General features: G+C 37.7%; 1 long non-coding RNA gene across 1 annotated transcript; it reads right to left on the reverse strand.

Moving 5' to 3' along the window:
- Positions 1-5,926: 5,926 nt before the first annotated feature.
- Positions 5,927-7,216, reverse strand: LOC141018532 (uncharacterized). The gene is made up of 4 exons (XR_012180726.1): positions 7,134-7,216; positions 6,873-7,000; positions 6,556-6,571; positions 5,927-6,179 (listed from the first exon to the last, which is right to left on the reverse strand). It is a non-coding gene; the product is annotated as an uncharacterized lncRNA (long non-coding RNA).
- Positions 7,217-10,570: the final 3,354 nt, after the last annotated feature.

Here is a 10,570-nt window from a genome sequence, read left to right on the forward strand (position 1 = left end):
TTTACTAGTATAAGGTTTATTATCTGAGATGCCAGGACTACATAAAGTTGTATGTATGTAGTCACTTAGAACAGTCCAGTGTGATTTGTTGATCTCAAACTAAAGTAGCCTGCTGTTTGTGTAAATCAGAGGTCAATCTGTTAACATCAACTCAGTATGTAGGAACACTTGTGACTTGCCGTGTCCAGCGCCATCAACGCAATTACTGTTAGCACTGCCACAACCTCCAGTTTGAGGAGCACTCTCCCCGGGTTCAGCCATGAGGACGACCAGCGTCAACACCACAAAGATCATAACACACTTCATCCTGAGGAACAAATCACAGTGGTCACATCCAGAATCATTCACTGCCTTCATTCACCAGTGTCAAAGCTCATCACATCTCATCTAAAAGACTTTGCATTTATTAAAGTAACATCAGGATTAAATTGACTTCTCACCTTTCCACAGCTTGTTTGTCAGAACCAAAAAAAAAACTGGTGTCACAGACAGCAAAGTGAGCACTGTGAGATCTAGAGGTGATGTGGACGTCTTTGCTGAGCAGTCGTGAGTTACCCGTCTCTTTATAAGGATGGAGACGGAATAATCTTATCCAGTCATTCTGTATGTCTCAAGGTGTTCATGTTGATCTAATCTCACTTTGTCATGACGGGACATTTTACTGTCCTCACAGTCTCACAAAGTTACACAACACTACTTATCATTCCCCGGCTCCATGGCCTCACAAAATGTGACCATTAGAAGTTCTGTCCTATAACTGTTTATATAATTAAAAAGACAATGCATTATGTTTTTGCTAAGACAAGAAGTAATTTATTTGTTATATCAGCAAAATATCATCATTTAAAACAACAGGCACAAAACAGAGACAGCCTTTTTGTAAAGCACCTTTTTATTGAGCAGGAATGTTTTCAACATCAAGCAATTTTACATTTTTCTAAATCAATAGGAGCTGTTCCTGAGATCACAACGTACATCTCAAGGGCTTCATGTTAACCCATCCCATTATTTCTTGCTTTGCAAAGCACAAAGATGTAGCTGAGTCAATATTTTCAAAAAGAACACTGTTCACTCAAAAGAGCCGTCATTATGATGGTGAGACTGATCATTGTCCACTGTAGGTGGTGGTCTGTCCACTCTTTTTTACCAAGTTGGAGAAGACAAAAACAAAACATTAGATCTGAAAAAATAACGGACAGAGAGTCAAAAATGCAGCTTGATGCTTTTGTTAAAAGTGACCAAAAACATCTCAGACTTCACACAGTTGAGCAACCTAGATACAATGTTTGGCGGGGAGTCTTGTTCTGACCGACACCTCCCTCGTCCTCCTGTTAGGTTGGGACAACTTTCCCTGTGATCGTTTTTATTAGCACTTTAAGTTCTGAGGACATCATAGACTTGACTGAAGGTCTTATCAACCACATCAATTAGAGACACCTGTGTGGATGGACAAAGTGTGTCATCTGTACTAGAGCTGCAGAGATTAGCTGGTTACTCACCACTGAGTTTTTTTGTCAAATTTCAAGCAAAAATGCCAAAAATGTGATGATTGCAGCTCGTCAAAAGAAGGAATTAGCTATTTTTTCCTCCTTTTCAAGGGCATAACCTTGTTATAGATATTGGGGGGGTCCAAATTTGAGCCCTTCCCCAGATATTATTTTCTGTGTGTCCTCTCCCTATATCATGCCTGTGGCTGTCCCTCTCTCTGTCTCTGTGCTGCCTGCAGTGTGACCAGATACCATTATTGCACCAGAGGAACAATGACTGATCCTAATGATCATTTTAATTTGATGCATTGAATATTCTGCTTATATTGCTGCTAGTGTTATTAGCTTTATCCTTACCAAGCCTAGTGCCAATTGAATTTTAAAACCATCACACACACACACACACACACACACACACACACACACACACACACACACACACACACACACACACACACACACACACACAAAAAAGAACAGCATACACAGATGATACAGAGTTCAAATGGACCCCTTTTAAAAGTTTTTCCCCACCAGAAGTTAGCCTAACTTTGGAGCATTATTCAGCCCATTTTCCGACAAGCGATCATGCCATGGTTAGTACCAATGGATGCCTTATATATTCTAGTTTCATATGACATCTGTATTTTTATTCTAGCTTTAATACTCAGACATTTAAACGTGATAATTGTTTCTCATTCATTAAAAAATTAGCATGCTCGTTTTGACCATAGCATTACTTTTTAGGTGTCTAGTTGCTTACCGTCTGAAAAAAAAAGGCGAATGTGTCACGGGTATGGTAAGGACCCAAAAGCAGCACAGGCAGACGGGATATCAGTTGGTAATGACCTTTATTTATCACTGGAGTCTTTAACAGTTTATACAGTGACAGGGTGAAAAGTCTTGGCTCACAGTGATCTGCGAGATCTGAGAAGGAGTGAGCCTCGCGTCGCTGACTGAAGGCAAAGCCAACAACAGGTGGATTACCTAGCAGGCAGACAGGTCCAGTGGTGAGCTGTGTAGCCACAGAGCCGAGCAGGTGTGTAACCAGGAGGGAATAGGCGAAACTCGTGGTCGAAGACAGAAGGCTGAGGTAATATCCAGGGCAGAGACGAGGTCGGCAACAGGTGATCAGTCCGGGGAAAAACGCTGGAAAGTCAGGAATAACACAAGAACTATCTGGCACTGAAGCAGAGACAGTTGCAGGCTTAAATGCAGCCAGGGCTGTCACAGGTGTGGAGAGTTGGCCTGATGAGGAGGTGTGGCTGACTGGCAGAGTGGAGCAGAGACAGGTGAGTGGAATGATACCAGCAGACAGGAGATGAGCAGACTGTGACAGAATGTCCGCCTGTTGGTCCTGCTTTTTCCACTTTGGTGCTACTCCCTCCATTTGTTTATATGCCCATGACCACCAGTGACAGTCGGACTGAGCGGTTTTTCAAACGAAGCCGGCGTTTATGGGTGCAACCAAGTGTACAGTCGGGAGGGGGGTGGTCATACAGTTTTGTTTTCCTTGTTTGTCCTAAATTGAAAATAAATTGGAAATAACAAGAGACGGATCCACTTACAGCCAGGGTTCATAAAAGGAGGACATATCATATGTCACATATTTGGATATGTTATGGGGGGGGGACAGATTGGTATTTTCCAAAGCCAGGAGTGCTGTGACGGCCCCTGCCTAACTGTGTGATATTTGGGTGTTGTGGACATGTTACTGTGTGGTACTGTTTCTCTTTAAAGGTGTTGAGGAGGACGTAGCAGTAGCCAGCCATATCACTACTGAGTAGTCATGGGACACGTCCCCCCCAAAGTATATGGTAGTTACACCCATGCTCCTTTTACTTTTTAATACCTTAAATGTCTTTGTCTATTTTGGAAACAGCCAACAGTACAAATGTCATTTACACAATGATCATCTTGGCTCTCATAAAATTGTTATTTTGACTGTTTTTCTGATGCTTTATAGCCCAAATGATTCATCTATTGATGGAGGAAATGCCAGAATTGAATCATTTCCAAAGTGCTGCTTTACCAGAGACACAAGTACATTCAGAAACAGAAAGAAATAGGAAGAGTGTTCATTTAATAAACTGATCACACCAACACACACATTATTTAGATTTGCTTAATATAAACATTTACATCTGACTGGTTAATTTAGTACAGGCAGGTGTGATTTGTTGATCACAGACTAAAGTAGCCTGCTGTTTGTGTAAATCAGAGGACAATCTGTTAACATCAGCACAGTATGTATGTACAGTTGTGACTTAAATGTTCCTGGGCGTAATATTGAGCCTGTAGGATTCCTGAGCCGGGTACGAAAATAACGACAATAATGTAATGTAATGACAATGCTTGATGTTTCCTAAGTAAGGAAGTGATTTATCAGTTTCATCAGCAACTGAAGAACAAACAAGGTATTTCAGAACTGAGAGGTAAAAAGGTCAACTTCCTCTTTGTAGAATTAAAAGAAATATACAGTATATAAGTTTATTGTTAAGTCTTGTAACATAACAGTACAATCTGAAATGAAATGTAAACTAGAGACCATCTTGTGATGGCAGGCCCGTAAACATGATCACCTTCGGACCCATGACTACTCAGTAGTGATATGGCTGGCTACTGCTACGTCCCCCTCAACACCTTCAAAGAGAAACAGTACCACACAGTAACTTGTCCACAACACCCAAATATCAAGCAGTTAGGCAGGGGCCATCACAGCACTCCTGGCTCGGACCACATCCATCTTTGAACTCGGCCTTCATTTTGTTCTCATCTACACACCTGAGATGTTTTATGGCTGCATCTAACACAGTTGTGATGCTATCCTATTGTCTTTGCGTTTATTAAAATAACATCAGGATTAAATTGACTTCTCACCTTTCCACAGCTTGTTTGTCAGAACCAAAACAAAAACTGGTGTCACAGACAGCAGGATGGAGATGGAATAATCTTATCCAGTCATTCTGTATTTCTCAATGTGTTTTTCAAAGTCAAGTTCTCCACATGGATGACAAGATGTTGATCTAATCTCACTTTGTCATGACGGGACATTTCACTGTCCTCACAGTCACACAAAGTTACACAACACTACTTATCATCCCCTGGCTCTATGGCCTCACAAAATGTGACCATTAGAAGTTCTGTCCTATAACTGTTTATATGACTAAAAAGACAATGCATGATGTTTTTGCTAAGACAAGAAGTAATTTATTTGTTATATCAGCAAAATATCATCATCTAAAACAACAGGCACAAAACAGAGACAGCTTATTTGTAGTGCACCTTTTAATTGAGCAGGAATGTTTTCAACATCAAGCAATTTTACATTTTTCTAAATCAATGGGAGCTGTTCCTGAGATCACAACACACATCTCAAGGGCTTCATGTTTACCCATCCAATTATTTCTTGCTTTGCAAAGCACAAAGATGTAGCTGAATCAATATTTTCAAAAAGAACATTGTTCACTCAAAAGAGCCGTCATTATAAAGCTGAGACTGATCGTTGTCCACTGTAAGTGGGGATCTTTCCACTCTTCTTTACCAAGTTACAGAAGAGAAAAACAAAACATTAGATCAGAAAAAAGTAGTCAAATTATCAACAGAGAGGGTCAAAAATACAGCTTGATGCTTTTGTTAAAAGTCACAGTGACACTGACTAACAGCAAGACAACAGCAGCCTGCCACACAATGCAAATACACATGACTGCACGACTTTAAAGCCACTGCATGTGTTTGAATGTTGCTTAATTGGACCTCCTTTCAAACCGGTGGGGACGTGTACAAACTGACTGACACCTCCCTCATCCTCCTGTTAGGTTGGGACAACTTTCCCTGTGATCATTTTTATTAGCACTTTAAGTTCTGAGGACATCATAGAAGTCAACTTACACCTGACTGAAGGTCTTATCAACCACATCAATTAGAGACACCTGTGTGGATGGACAAAGAGTGTCATCTGTACTAGAGCTGCAGAGATTAGCTGGTTACTCACCACTGAGTTTTTTTGTCAAATTTCAAGCAAAATGTGATGAGTGCAGCTTGTCAAGTGAAGGAATTAGCTATTTTTCCCTCATTTTACATTTTATTACCTTAAATGTCTTTGTCTCTTTTGGAAACAGCAAACAGTACGAATGTCATTTACACAATGATCATCTTGGCTCTCATAAAATTGTTATTTTGATTGTTTTTCTGATGCTTTATAGACCAAATGATTCATCTATTGATGGAGGAAATGCCAGAAGACACAAGTACATTCAGAAACAGAAAGAAATAGGAAGAGTGTTCATTTAATAAACTGATCCCACCAACACACATTATTTAGATCTGCTTAATATAAACATTTACATCTGTCTTAATGAAAAACAATGTTCTTGATCATCATCACCAATAAAATTACAAGCACATGTTCACTTAAATAATACCACAAAACAGAGACGGTCTTTTGTAATGCAGCTTTATTCAGCAGGATAGTTTTCACTATCGAGCAATTTTACATTTTTCAACATCAGTTGGAGCTGTGACTAAAGTCACTACATCTCAAATACTTCATGTTTACTCATCCAATTATTTCTTGCTTTGCAAAGCACAAAGATATAGCTCAAACTATATCTTCAAAATCAAGAACAGACTCAGTCTTGATCGTATCGCCTCAATTTGTCGTCGGCCACTTCATCTTGGGATCTTTCCACACTGTTTGCATACCAAGTTAGAGAAGGGGGAACAAAAGAGAGGAATCAGTTAGTTAAATTATCAACAGAGGTTGATCAACAGAATCTTAATTGACAAATATTCAATAATTGAATAATTTTGCAATAATTTTTCAAGCAAAATCTGACAGAAATTCACTGATTCCAGCTTCTGAAATGTGTCGACTTGCTTCTTTACCCTCTATTATATCATCGTGAATTTAAATGGGTTGGACAAAATAAGGTAATTGAAGACATCATCTTGGGATCTGGTTAATACTGATGCTTTCTATGTTTGACAGGTTTGAGGCATTTCACAGACTTTTTATTTCTTTTATTCGTCTGTTTGAAATCAACAGAAAATATTCAGTAATACTTACCTTTTACGTCCGTTTCCTAAAGGGACAAAAAGATGAAAATGACATAAATAAACATTAGCATAATATTATCACATTTGAAAATCTTTACATTTAGAACATTAATGATGCTCTCTTTACTAGTATAAGGTTTATTATCTGAGATGCCAGGACTACATAAAAGATTTTAGCTAAACACAGAACTAAATGAAGTTGTATGTAGTCAGTTAGTACAGTCAAGTGTGATTTGTTGATCTCAGACTAAAGTAGCCTGCTGTTTGTGTAAATCAGAGGTCAATCTGTTAACATCAACACAGTATGTAGGAACAGTTGTGACTTGCCGCCTCCACTGCCACCACCGCAATTACTGTTAGCGCCACTACAACCGCCAGTTTGAGGAGCACTCTCCCCAGGTTCAGCCATGAGGACGACCAGCGTCAACACCAGAAAGATCATAACACACTTCATCCTGAGGAACAAATCACAATGGCCACATCCAGAATCATTCACTGCCTTCATTCACCAGTGTCAAAGCTCATCACATCTCATCTAAAAGACTTTGCATTTATTAAAGTAACATCAGGATTAAATTGACTTCTCACCTTTCCACAGCTTGTTTGTCAGAACCAAAAAAAAACTGGTGTCACAGACAGCAAAGTGAGCACTGTGAGATCTAGAGGTGATGTGGACGTCTTTGCTGAGCAGTCGTGAGTTACCCGTCTCTTTATAAGGATGGAGACGGAATAATCTTATCCAGTCATTCTGTATTTCTCAATGTGTTTTTCAAAGTCAAGTTCTGCACATGGATGACAAGATGTTGATCTAATCTCACTTTGTCATGACGGGACATTTCACTGTCCTCACAGTCACACAAAGTTACACAACACTACTTATCATCCCCCGGCTCTATGTCCTCACAAAATGTGACCATTAGAAGTTCTGTCCTATAACTGTTTATATGACTAAAAAGACAATGCATGATGTTTTTGCTAAGACAAGAAGTAATTTATTTGTTATATCAGCAACATATCATCATTTAAAACAACAGGCACAAAACAGAGACAGCTTTTTTGTAAAGCACCTTTTTATTGAGCAGGAATGTTTTCAACATCAAGCAATTTTACATTTTTCTAAATCAATGGCAGCTGTTCCTGAGATCACAATACACATCTCAAGGGCTTCATGTTAACCCATCCAATTATTTCTTGATTTGCAAAGCACAAAGATGTAGCTGAATCAATATTTTCAAAAAGAACACTGTTCACTCAAAAGAGCCGTCATTATGATGCTGAGACTGATCGTTGTCCACTGTAGTTGGTGGTCTGTCCACTCTTCTTTACCAAGCTGGAGAAGACAAAAACAAAACATTAGATCTGAAAAAATAACAGACAGAGAGAGTCAAAAATGCAGCTTGATGCTTTTGTTAAAAGTGACCAAAAACATCTCAGACTTCACACAGTTGAGCAACCTAGATACAATGTTTGGCGGGGAGTCTTGTTCTGACTGACACCTCCCTCGTCCTCCTGTTAGGTTGGGACAACTTTCCCTGTGATCATTTTTATTAGCACATTAAGTTCTGAGGACATCATAGAAGTCAACTAACACCTGACTGAAGGTCTTATCAACCACATCAATTAGAGACACCTGTGTGGATGGACAAAGAGTGTCATCTGTACTAGAGCTGCAGAGATTAGCTGGTTACTCACCACTGAGTTTTTTTGTCAAATTTCAAGCAAAAATGCCAAAAATGTGATGATTGCAGCTTGTCAAATGAAGGAATTAGCTATTTTTTCCTTATTTTACATTTTAATACCTTGAATTTCTTTGTCTCTTTTAGAAACAGCCAACACTACAAATGTCATTTACACAATGATCATCTTGTTTCTCATAAAATTGTTACTTTGACTGTTGTTCTGATGCTTTATAGACCGAATGATTCATCTATTGATGGAGGAAATGCCAGAAGACACAAGTACATTCAGAAACAGAAAGAAATAGGAAGAGTGTTCGGTAACCCTTTCTTTTACGGTACAGTAATTACTGGGTATTTACCCAGTAATTAGATGGTAACAAAAACACGTTACCAGGTAATTACAACTGGTAACAAGAAGGTAAGTACAATGAAACTATGGACAAATTGCTGGGTATTTACCTTGTAACTGTTTGGTAAATTTTAGTGTGTTATTGGGTTATAAGCTGGTAATAAGCAGGTAGCTACAGTCCCCTAATTACTAGCTACTTACCCAGTGAATATATGGTAACAAAAAGATATTACTAGGTATTAACCACTCTAATAAGAAGGTAAGTACAATGAAACTATGGGCAAAGTACTAGGTATTTACCCACTAAATTATAAAGCATTCTTGGTAATCACTACTGGTAATAAGTGGGTAAAAACAGCAAATCTACGGCTGAAATACTCGGTACACTAGGTAAATTATACTTAAGATTGTAGATATTTTACCTTTGCCATTGAATCAACACAAACTTGTACCATGTAGGTTCAGATATATTACTATGTAATACATGATCATTTACCTGGTAAGTAAACTGAAACTGTACTGTAAAAGAAAGCCTTGTTTGTTTGTACGTAATTACCATGTTCTTACACATATAATTTGTAATAGATAACTCATCTCACTGGTAAATAAACACTAACGTGTACCATGTAGGTTCAGATATATTACTATGTAATACACGATCATTTACCTGGTAAGTAAACTGAAACTGTACTGTAAAAGAAAGCCTTGTTTGTTTCGACGTAATTACCATGTTCTTACACATATAATTTGTAATAGATAACTCACCTCACTGGTAAATAAACACTAACGTGTACCATGTAGGTTCAGATATATTACTATGTAATACACGATCATTTACCTGGTAAGTAAACTGAAACTGTACTGTAAAAGAAAGCCTTGTTTGTTTCCATGTAATTACCATGTTCTTACACATATAATTTGTAATAGATAACTCACCTCACTGGTAAATAAACACTAACGTGTACCATGTAGGTTCAGATATATTACTATGTAATACACGATCATTTACCTGGTAAGTAAACTGAAACTGTACTGTAAAAGAAAGCCTTGTTTGTTTCCATGTAATTACCATGTTCTTACATCTATAATTTGTAATAGATAACTCACCTCACTGGTAAATAAACACTAACGTGTACCATGTAGGTTCAGATATATTACTATGTAATACACCATCATTTACCTGGTAAGTAAACTGAAACTGTACTGTAAAAGAAAGCCTTGTTTGTTTCCATGTAATTACCATGTTCTTACACATATAATTTGTAATAGATAACTCACCTCACTGGTAAATAAACACTAACGTGTACCATGTAGGTTCAGATATATTACTATGTAATACACGATCATTTACCTGGTAAGTAAACTGAAACTGTACTGTAAAAGAAAGCCTTGTTTGTTTCCATGTAATTACCATGTTCTTACATCTATAATTTGTAATAGATAACTCACCTCACTGGTAAATAAACACTAACGTGTACCATGTAGGTTCAGATATATTACTATGTAATACACCATCATTTACCTGGTAAGTAAACTGAAACTGTACTGTAAAAGAAAGCCTTGTTTGTTTCCATGTAATTACCATGTTCTTACACATATAATTTGTAATAGATAACTCACCTCACTGGTAAATAAACACTAACGTGTACCATGTAGGTTCAGATATATTACTATGTAATACACCATCATTTACCTGGTAAGTAAACTGAAACTGTACTGTAAAAGAAAGCCTTGTTTGTTTCCATGTAATTACCATGTTCTTACACATGTAATTTGTAATAGATAACTCAACTCACTGGTAAATAAACACAAACTTGAAACTTATAACTCCACAACATTACTAAGTAAAACATGTCAAATTACCCAGTGAGTAAGATGCCACTGTACCATACAAAATGGAATGTTTAATCGTTTAAATGCATAACAAAGGCACAGTAGAATGCAACAAGGTGTGCAAAAGTTTAAATTGTTGAAAACATGAGCAATATTAAATAATA

The sequence above is a fragment of the Pagrus major genome, chromosome 22, assembly GCF_040436345.1.
Source record: "Pagrus major chromosome 22, Pma_NU_1.0".
Taxonomy (NCBI): Eukaryota; Metazoa; Chordata; class Actinopteri; order Spariformes; family Sparidae; genus Pagrus; species Pagrus major.